Below are 11,719 nucleotides of genomic sequence, written 5' to 3' on the forward strand. Positions count from 1 at the left end.
GAGCTAGACAACCAACTTCCCGGGGTCATGACTTGGTCATGTTATCTCCGTTTGACGCGCATGATAACTCGTTGGAGAGATCTCTCCAAGGACTACAATGGAAAAAAGGATTTTAGACAAAAAAAGGTTGGCGGTAGATTTCCAAAAACACATCGTTTACGGCCTCAAAATGGCTCTGGAAGTTTAGGACCCGAAAAACTGCTAAAAATAGTAAATTGTGCTACAATTAAGGAAACTAAAAAACTGAAAGAAGAAATGGTGGGGGTCCAAGTGGAATTGGTGGATGGCCACCAATATCCACCTAGATCAGACTCTTTACATAGAGAGTCACAACAGAGACAAGTAAGAATTAATATTCCAACACACCCCCTTAATGAGTACTTGTCTCGATATCAATTTGCAAAGTCTAGTTGTGGTCAAACATAATATGTTGATGTCCATATAAAGGAGCAACCATCCACTGGAATGCATGGGTGCCAACTGGTGCAATCGCCAGTCTTACAGGATGTCCTTCGCATACATGGTTCTTTCAACCATTATAACTGCACACATGTATCTGTACCTTTAAATCCCCCTCCAATATCATCATGGGTTTTATTGGATTACCCGTAACCATGCTCTGGGTTTTAACGGATCATCCTTAACCATGCCTCCAAGAGCTCTCAGCCATGAAAGGTAAACACAACCATGAAGGCTCAACTCAGCCATGAAGGCTCAACATAGCCACGAAGGCTCTCCAGCCACTCTGGGCCACAAATTTGCCACTAAGACACTCCAACCACTAAGTCTCACAAAAGACCCAACTCAACCAAGCCAAGGGTTTTCTCGGCTAACCCTAAACCATACCAATAGGAATCTTTGTCCCACTTCATTGTTACACGTGGTTTCTGGCTTACCACAAACTGACACTGCAAATACAAAGTGGTTTTTAGATTAGCATGAACTGTATGGGGATACACATGCCTTACAAGGCTTACAACACAACTCCAACTCTTGGAGTTACGAGGTACATACTTTATAATGACCACTACAAACATCCTAGACTTTCTTACTCTTATATGTGACATACTATGAGTCTGTTTTGTTTCAACACACAATATTTTACTTTGTTTGTCCATCTATTGTTGCATCAACCAACTTTTTCTAGAATCATACTTAGTGCCTTACTTGAATCTTTCCAACTTCAATTTGCAATTGCTAGAGTGATCAATTCTAACCAATTGCATTTACATGCTGAGTTGATCAGGCTCAACATGTTTCACTTGCAAAACTCAAACAATAATTCAAGAACACATACACTAGTATGCAACATTGTGGAATAAGTTGGTTTCTCCATCTTCACCCATGTAGAATGAGTTTCATCTTTAATCCTTCAGTTCTCATAAATTACTTCTGAAACCATGGGTTGTCTTGTAATAGCAGCGGCCCATCCATAGGGCAGAACAGAAATAAGAGGGTGGTAGACCTCCGATTGCGTGAGCAAGACACTGTCTAGATCTCTCTAATCTCGGTAGCAAATCGCCCCCACAGCCTTTTCGTGCATACCCATCGGCAGCGTTGCCAGCGTTCAATTCATTGTAGCAACCGATGAGATTGAGGCCTCGATCTACCAGCAGATGGTCCTGCAAGGTGAGATTGAAGTCCCCGAGAACAGAGAAAAACGTCACTTACCCCAACCTCAACGAGTGTTATGAAACCAGCTCAAGAAAAAGATAGAAAAGATAGATCAACACTTTAGAATTTAGCCTCTTCGAGGGGGCAACCTCCTTTGCATTACATAAATGAACAATTCTTGGATGATTCAAATAACAAAACCTCCTTTCTATATATAGGAGTCTAAGGAGTCACAATATAACCCAACCGACCTAACAATAATAATATAAAGCCACAAAAATAACAATAGAGGGATTCTACGGGGCACAATAATAACAATATGGGGATAATAGGGGCACAACAATATTAATAAGGGGTATAACTACAATAGTAATGGGATAATCACTAGTATTATAGGGACCCAACATGCCCCTCTCCTTCAAAAAAGTGTTGTCCTCAACACTTGAGAAGTTCTGGATGCTTCTGTATAAAATTCTCATCCTCGGATGTGGAATCTTTAGTGGATAAGTTCTTCCACTTGATAAGATACTCTGAAATTGATCGATTTCGTAGCTGTCAAGTTCTTGTTTCTGTGACTGCTTCCGGTTCCAATGTAATTTTTCCTTGCTCGTCAAGTTCTGGCAATATTGTTTGAACTGGGAGCTTGTCGCCTATAACCTTCTTTAAACATGAACCATGGAAAACTGGGTGCAGTCGAGAAGCTGTAGGAAGCTCCAATTTGTATGCCATAGTAACAATCTTTTGCAACACCTTGTATGGACCGTAATACTTTGGTGATAATTTATTATCCTTCTTACCTTGCTTGAGGGACATTTGCTTATATGGTTGTAGCCGTAGGAATACCCAATCACCTACATCAAAACTTCTTTCGCTACGATGTTGATCTGCCTGTTGTTTCATTCTATTCTGTGCGAACATGAGGTTATCCTTTAAGAGTTGGAGGACTTGTTGTTGATGTTCAATGTGATGTTCCACTACTTGAACCTTAGAATTTTCTCTTAAATATGATGTGATGGATGGTGGCTGATACCCATAAAGTGCCATAAATGGGGTCATTTTTGTTGCTGTATGGAAGGAAGTGTTATACCACTATTCAGCCAGAGGCAACCATTTGACCCATTGTGTCTGTTTATCAGATACAAAGTAACGAAGATATCCTTCCAAAAATTTGTTTACTATCTCAGTTTGCCCATCAGATTGAGGATGATAAGATGAGCTATGAGCTAACTGAGTACCAAGACAAGAAAATAATTATGTCCAAAAATCTCCAATGAAAATGGGATCTCTGTCACTTACAATAATATTTGGGTTTCCATGTAGCTTTTGAATTGTTTCCATAAATGCAGTAGAAACTGTACTGGCTTTAAATGGATGTGATAATTCACAAAAGTGTGCATACTTGGTAAGTCTGTCAACTACCACCATGATGACACTCTTTCCCTCAGACTTGGGTAAACCTGTGATAAAATCCATTGAAACCTCCTCCCAATGTTGGCTTGGAATGGATAAAGGTTGTAATAGACCCGGTGTCTTAATTGTTTCAACTTTATTTTGTTGGCAAACCAAACATTCCACCACAAACTTTTGAATATCTGCTTTAAGGCCATCCCAAAAAAATTCCTTCTTAACCCTGTGGTAAGCTTTTAAAAATCCTGAGTGCCCTCCTAAGGGAGAAGTGTGCAATTCCATAAGAATCTTTTGTTTTAGCTGGGAATTCTTACAGAGGTATAAGCAATATTTGTACCATAACGAATCATTTTGCCAGCTAAATGTATCAGAGATACTGGAATCTTGTTGTAACTTTCGAATAAGTGCCCACACTTCTTCGTCATTCTTCCATTCCTCTCTAGCTTCGTTTATCCAATCAGGTTGGATAATAGAAATGGCACACAACAATGCTTCCACATCCTCATCCTTTCTTGAGAGTGCATCTGCCACCACATTTTGCTTCCCTTTTTTGTAGATGATTTCAAAGTCATAACCCTACATCTTTGTGACTCACTTTTGTTGCTCTTCAAAGGATAATCTTTGTTCTAAAAAGTATTTAAGGCTATCATGATCCGTTTTTACCTTGAAGTGTCTTCCCATTAGGTAGGGTCGCCATTTCTTAAATGCATGGAGTATTGCCAACATTTCCTTCTCATAAATAGCTTTATGTAAAAACTTTCCCTTGATTGGATGACTTTCAAAAGCAATGGGTCTTTCATCTTGCATTAAAACATCACCAATTCCATTTCCTGAAGCATCACATTCCACAATAAAGGTTTTTGTGAATTTCGGTGTAGCTAAGACCGGTGCTTGGCACATTGCCTCTTTAAGATGTTCGAATTCCTTTGTTGCTTCTGGAGTCCATGAAAATGCATCTTTCTTCAATAATGTTGTTAGAGGTGCTGCTATTCTCCCATAATTCTTAACAAACTTGCGATAATACCCTGTCAACCCGAGAAATCCTCGCAGATGCTTTATGGATGTGGGAATTTTCCATCCTTAATGGCTTTAATTTTGCTACGGTCTACCTTAACTCCTTGATGAGATACAATATGACCTAGATATTCCACCTCTTGTACTCCAAAGAAACATTTGGATCTTTTTGCATATAATTGTTTCTCCTCCAATAGTTGTAGCACCGTGTCAACATGTTCAACATGATCCTTCCAAGACTTGCTGTAGATTAGTATATCATCAAAAAATACTAACACAAATTTTCTAAGGAATGGTTTGAAAATTGAATTCATCAAACCTTGAAATGTTGAAGGTGCATTGGTAAGGCCAAAAAGCATGACCAAAAATTCATAATGACCCTCATGAGTTCTAAATGTTGTTTTCAGAATGTCCTCAATCTTCATTCTGATTTGATGATATCCTGAATGAAGATCCAACTTGGTGAAGTAAATTGATCCATGCAATTCATCTAGTAATTCATCAATGACAGGAATGGAAAACTTATCTTTAATAGTGAACTTGTTTATCTCCCTATAATCCGAACACATGCGCCATGATCCATCATTCTTATGCACCAATACGACTGGAGCAGAGAAATAACTTTGACTTGGTTGAATTATACCAGCCTCTAGCATTTCTGCAAGCATACGTTCAATTTCACTCTTTTGGGCATAGGGATATCTATACAGCCCGATGCTTGGAGGAAAAATTCCTAGAATCAGATGAATAGCTTTATCATGATCACAAATAGGTGGGAGACCTTTGGGAATCTCAAATACCTTGGAATGATTGTCCAAGACTTTTTTGAGATTTGGAGAAATAGATGATTCCACTTTGGACACATCTAGCGAACATAATTATGCAATTACACCTCTTTGTTCCCTTTTTAGAAGCTTTGTCATACCGTTAGAGCTGATTATCTTTCCTGGTTTCCCTGTAATACCCCTTAATTCAAATTCCTTTCCTTCCACATAAAATTTCATGAAAAGTTCTTGAAAATTAAAAGCTATTGTACCCAAGGATTGTAGCCATTGGACTCCTAGTACAACATCAACACCTCCCATTGGAATGGAAAGCATTGGGCTAGTCAATACATATTCTCCAATGGATAGCTTGATATTATGGCACTTTCCCGAGCAACTTATTGTTCCTCCATTTGCAACCATCACTTGACACTCTGGTGCTGGATATAAGAAGCAATTCAATTCTCTTGCTACCTTACAATGAATAAAATTGTGGGTACTTCCTGAATCAATCAACGCTATTATCTTTTTCTTCTTGATTTGTCCTTCTATCTTAATGGTTTGAGGAGTGGTAATTCCTGCCAATGCATTACAAGATATGGTCGGATTCATTTCTTCTTTATCTAGGCTTTGTTCCTGGAGTATATCCTCTTCTTTTGACCTTTCTTGCTCCTTTTCTTCTTTCTCTTCACAATCTATGTAGAATAATTTCTTCTCAGCACACTTATGACCTTTAGTGTATTTGCTATCGCAACTATAACAAAGCCCTTTTGCTATTTTTTCTTCCAATTGTTGTGGTGTCAACCTTATAGGTTGTGGAAGACTAGCGGCAACAACACTTCCATCTTTATAGTTGTGAGTGGTATGCTTCCTGGTTGCCATAATTTTGCTTTCCATTTTTCTTGCTAACCTGAATGCCTTCTCTAATGAATCAGGTTCCTAAAGGCGAACATCATGTTGGATATTATCCTTTAAAGACCCTATGAACACATCAATCCTATGCTCCTCTGGAATATGTTTTACCATTATGTTCAATTTTTGGAACTCCTCAATGTGCCCCATTATTGAACCCTTTTGTTTGAGACTTATCATTTGGCTAAAAAAAGTGTTGCTTTTTGTATCCTCATAATGTGCTATCAATTCTTCCGTAAAAATTTCCCAAGTGATAAATTGTTTACGAGAGAAAAGCCATTGATACCATACAAACTAATTTGGTTCCAAATATAAAGTTGCAATATGTACCTATTGTATGTTTTGCACATTATTAAGATCGAAAAATTGCTCCATCTGTAATATCCATGTTGCGGGATCCTTGCCATCAAACTTCCTCATATTGATTTTTGGAATATGGTGGGTCTTTGATCCATCATTAGAGTCTATGGAATCATGATTAACATTTCTTTTATTCTCATCATGAGTTTCCTTTACTACCCTTTCACCATTAGTGACCCTTTCTTGTAGCAACTTATTCATATTTATCTTTAATTCTTCCATGTCTGTCTTCAAATCTATCTTCAAATCATCCATCTTAGCTTCCACGTCATTCATCTTAGCTTCTACACCTTTCTTTAAACAATCCATCTTAGCTTCTACGCCTTTCTTTAAACCATCCATCTTAGATTCTATTCCTTTTTGTGCAAGGGACAGTTGTTGCACTTGGTCTTGTAATTTTGATATATCATGTTGCATTTCTTCCTCTTCTTCATGAGTCATGCTAGAGCTTTCATGTTTCTTACTAGGTGCTTGCATTTTCTTTCCTCGGGACATCAGTTACTGATAATAATGTTCTACTATGCCCTTTGAATTCCTTCAAAATAAATTTTCAAACCAAGCTTAAGCAAAAATTTAAGAAAATCTACACACCTTTTTTCACTTTGTAGGAGCTTGATATTGCCTCTGATGTATTTCTGTACTTTCAAATCATCTAGATCTGAATTTGTGACCCGCAGTAGCCCTCTGTGTCCTTTTTCCAATGCCACAAGTCTGACCCAAATTGGATTCTCCAAGGAAGAGTTATGCGAAATCTCTCACAGTGACTTGATTATAGATTAGTTCAGTAGAGAAAACTTGTGCGACTTGCCACGAGTCACTATTTCGACCTTTGGATCTGAAAAATGCATACAACAAACTACAGTCCGTCCTCTTTCTGTACCTTCTTACAAAATTTCAATGCGATCCCCAAAGAGAAAGTTATGATGCTTTCCCCAGGTCACCTGTTTGGAATGTAATTCAGGAGTCTGCAAAAAGACCAACTTCCTCAGATCATATCTCCGCAATTATAGCGCAAACAGCTCTGAAATTCAGACCCAAGGTTCAGCGTGATTTCTTCTCAAATGGGTTTTTTTGCAACTTCTGAAACATCGCAGAAAAAAAGTTATAGCGAAAATGCCACGATGACCTGTTTGGAGCAGCGAAACCCTAGAATCCAAAGCTTTGACCAAATGTTATGAAACGAGCTGAAGAAAAAGATAGAAAAGATAAATCAACGCCTTAGAATTCAGCTTTTTCGAGGGGGCAACCTCCTTTACTTTACATAAATGAACAATTCTTGGATGATTCAAATGACAAAACCTCCTTTCTATATATAGGAATCTAAGGAGTCACAATATAACCCAGCGGACCTAACAATAATAATATAAAGCCACAAAAATAACAATAGAGTGATTCTATGGGGCACAGTAATAACAATATGGAGATAGTAGGGGCACAACAATATTAATAAGGGGTACAACTACAATAGTAATGGGGTAATCACTAGTATTATAGGGACCCAACAATGAGCCTCCAGACTAGGTGATGCCCTAGTGTCGAGGAGGGAGCCATCGGAGCTACTCTTGCATGTTCGGTTGACAATGGGCAAAAAATTATCAGAGGCATGTACTCCCTATTTCCCTCAGCCTAGGAGAGGCCAAGCCCACGAGGGGCCAGGGCCTCAGGGTTCTGATACCATGATAAAAGCCAAGCACTATATTAATTAAGTGGCTCTTCAAGTGAGATACCTTGAGAGTACTCAAGCACTTCACACATACACACTAAACTCTTTATTTCGTCGACCCAGGAGGGGCCAAGCTCACAAGGGGCCAGGGCTCTTGGGGCTCTGATACCATGATAAACTCCTACAAAGAATCTATATCTCATTAATGAGATACGCAATTACATATATATAGGGGTATTGTCTCAAGATAAGAAAACTATCTTGGACATACAATCTGTTGGTTGAGAGAATATCTCAACCATACACCAAACTAGGGAAACCACTCCTATAGAATAGGAACATAATCTTTACATAGAAAGTCACAATAGAGACAAGTATTAATATTCCAACAGTAAAGATCATTTCTCTACTAAAATTGACTGTGACCACTCAGGTCAATGAAATTCATTTCATTTTAGCCACAACATGTGAACATACAATCACATTAGTGGCTAAGTCCGGATGCTCCTACATCATAAATTAACCTTTCACAAATAATTTTTTCATTTAAAAATTACCTTTTAATGACACAAATATATTACAAATTTTCGCATATTTATCATAAAGAAAAAAAATGACCATAACACATAAATGACTTACCAAATCTTGAACTATTGTGATACCTATAACAATATTAAAAAGAAAAAACGTACAAATCAGAGTCTTCTTGTAACTCAAATTTCCTTCCTCTACTTAGCAAAAAAGTTTCACATTAGAAGAGAGTAGAGTAGAATAAGAAATATGATAAATAAAAGAGATTTGAAATAAACTAAAAGATACTAAGATTCCTAATTTGATATACAGAAATGTAAATGTCGAAGTAAGAAATTTTTTAAAAGATATTAATAACTTCTTCAACCAAAAAAAAAAACCGGCAAAAATAAAATTTATACATCTGAAGGCCCATCCCAAAAAATAGCCTTGTAAAACTTTTAACCTAAAATACCGGTAAAATAGGCTCTGATAAATTCCAACCCTACTCCTCTCTACTTCAGAGGAGAGATTAAGCAACCAAAACACCCAATAAACCTGCCTCTTATGGATAAAAGCGTGCCTTTGTCTCTCAATGCTATAAAGTCAACCTTTAGTATTATTAGATAACTTTATTTTGATGTTCAGTATTCACTGTCCTTTGATTACTGCGCGGAATCTGGAGAGATGGTAAGCAATCAACCCCCAATTAGAATCCGGAGAGATGGCAAACACATTACAATACTTAATCCGGAGAGATGGTAAAAGGTCATTTACGATACTGAATGGTTATACATAGAGCAAATTACACTAGTCGTGTGTATCTGTTTTACGTTTTTGAAGGTTAGTTATTCCACGTATTGAAGGTTTTTTAAATAATTTTTAATTAAAATTTCCCTAAATTTTGGCAGAAATTTGTTGGAGTGGTCCAAATCCCTGCATCCTCTCGTTCAAATGGTCAATTAATCTTATAACAAATTTATGTGTCCAAAACACTAGGAAATAAACGAACCAGTTTCTATACACTAGAAGTTTTCTAGTTTCAAAGGCCATGAAGGATTTACGAGAAGTTGGGCATAAAAGGTGATGATTGACACAAATTATTGGGTGTTTGTACTACATTTACAAAATGGATAGGACGTCCAAAAAGTCATGGCATGAATGGATCCATCAGTGCTCATGTTGGGTTGAGTTAAAGGAGGATGTCTGTAATGACCATTGTTAGAATTTGATGCCACATTTAAGGGTTTCTGAGTCTTCTGATGTAGTTGAAATGATGGTGTGCTTCTCTTCTTATCATAAGTGGATCTCTTATCCTTGTCGGAGATCACGCCCCATGCTTTGCCTATGAGCTTGAAAGCACCCTCAACACCTACATTCTAGTTTTTATCTGGATGGAGCATCAGAGCCAATCTCTATACTACTTCTTCATAAACACCTTGTCAGAAACCCAATGAACCTACGAAATCCCATACCAATCAGTAATGCCCATTGATTTTATTGTCAACTCCCATGTGGACGTTGAGAATGGCCATCTTCTAAAGAAGACCATGTAGTGTAGGATAGAGCTATCGGGCCTTCACAGCAAATTTCTTAGCCTCGCTCAAGTCATGTGCCATAAATTTATTTTTCGCGATCTCTTTGGCCCTACATGGTTCATATTTTTTGTACTCCATACTTCCCAAACACTAAACTACATTGTTCCAACCAATAGTTAATCTAACAAAAGAATTCACACATATACCACACTTTGTTGCCCTCTAGAGCTATGGGTTATATATCCTCAAATGTCGTTGCCTTTATTTAAGCTTATTTAAACCCTTCCAATATCATTATGTCCAAAACCCTCAAATGTACACATAATCCAACTAAAGAGAAACACCTCAAAGAGAACAAAAATGAAAGAGGCATGTAGTACCTAAAATGGAGAGCAGAGGGAAGGGAATATTTGAAAGTTGGCACACCCCACTTCATGCTATTAGTCTACCAAAACCCTCTCGCTTCATCTTCAAACAATAATTCTACATCAATCAAATATTTAAACTCAGATTTTCTATTTTGATTCTTAAATACAAAAAAATAAACTTGTGTATTGTCCTTCAAAGAAAAGCTTTTTAATTAAAACTTGTGTGGTTTCTGTTTAGTGTGATTCCATTGTTAATATATTCCATTAGTTTTAATGCATATACTAGAGTGTTTTCATGTCAACAAAATATTCTAGCACAATCATATGCTAATTAAAAAAAAAATCCCCTCGACTCGTTTCACAAGAAAATTAACCCAATTAGAAACCTCTACATCTTGTTCATCATGTTGCAAAGATTGATTACAATGATTGCGATAATTGGCTCGTGTATGGGTAGAAGTAGGTTAGGGTACCAAGTACCCTCACAACTGTTGTAAATATACTTATCTTAAGTACTATTAAAATTGTTTACCAAAAGCATTGCAAGCATGATAAAAAAAAAAACAATCTAGTAGACATATGTTTGATGCTGCTTGGCAATATGTTTCTACTCAGGATGGAAGATATATAGCGTGTGGGTTTAAAGAAAAGAAATAAATGTTAAAAAAATTAACAAATGTGTCGATCAAGACCTAGATAAACAAAATGAATTTCATTCAAATGCAAATTCTTCTAGTATCTTGATAGGGAAATATGAATCTTCCAATGACTCTTCCAAACTTTCTTCCGTGCCATTTCCAGAGAAGCTGTAGCAGGTGCTTCACGTTGCTACAATTCTGAAATTGCATCTTGCAAGTGATCTTTAGCTATCGATATCTCTACAAATTTTGTCAATAGTGAAAGTAATCAGAAGAATAGCTAAAAGCTTAACAAATTTTAAACGTAATTTACTTTTAAAGACGAATATAAAATTTAACAAAACTAAATGCAGGAATTGTTTGAAGCATACCATGCTTTATCTATATGTTTTGAAGGCAAGTACAAACTTTAGCGATCATCAAAATTAACTGAAGGAGTACCACGATTTTAATAAATATGTAAAGTTAGATTTAGAAATCATGAAATTAAAGGAAAAAATAGTGAGAATCTTAACAGGATTTAAATGTAATTTCCCTCTAAAAGAAAAATACGAATTTTAGCAGTAGAAGTAGGAACCTTCCCAAGATTTATATGTAATTTCTATTTAAAAGCCCTGTACAAACTTTAGCTTGAAAATTGAAAATTTGAAACTTTTGTAGGCTTTGAATGGAATTTAGTTTTAAATTACAAATACAATGTTTATCAAACATGAAATTTAATGGATGAGTCGTTAGAAGCTTTCCAAGCTTGACGACATGGCAGTTATCAACAATCACACATGTGGCATAGTTGGTAACAATAGAATCCACTGGTAGTGTACAATCAAATGTGTGAGTGGTAGTGGTTCGAAGCACACCACTGCTAGAACAAACATTGTATGCATCAATCTTGGAGCAGGAAAAATAGTGAGCCAAAGTCATTTTCTATGCG

The sequence above is a fragment of the Pinus tabuliformis genome, chromosome 9 (genome assembly GCF_031772625.1).
Source record: "Pinus tabuliformis cultivar Carrire ecotype Pingquan chromosome 9, CPIR1, whole genome shotgun sequence".
NCBI classification, from domain to species: Eukaryota; Viridiplantae; Streptophyta; class Pinopsida; order Pinales; family Pinaceae; genus Pinus; species Pinus tabuliformis.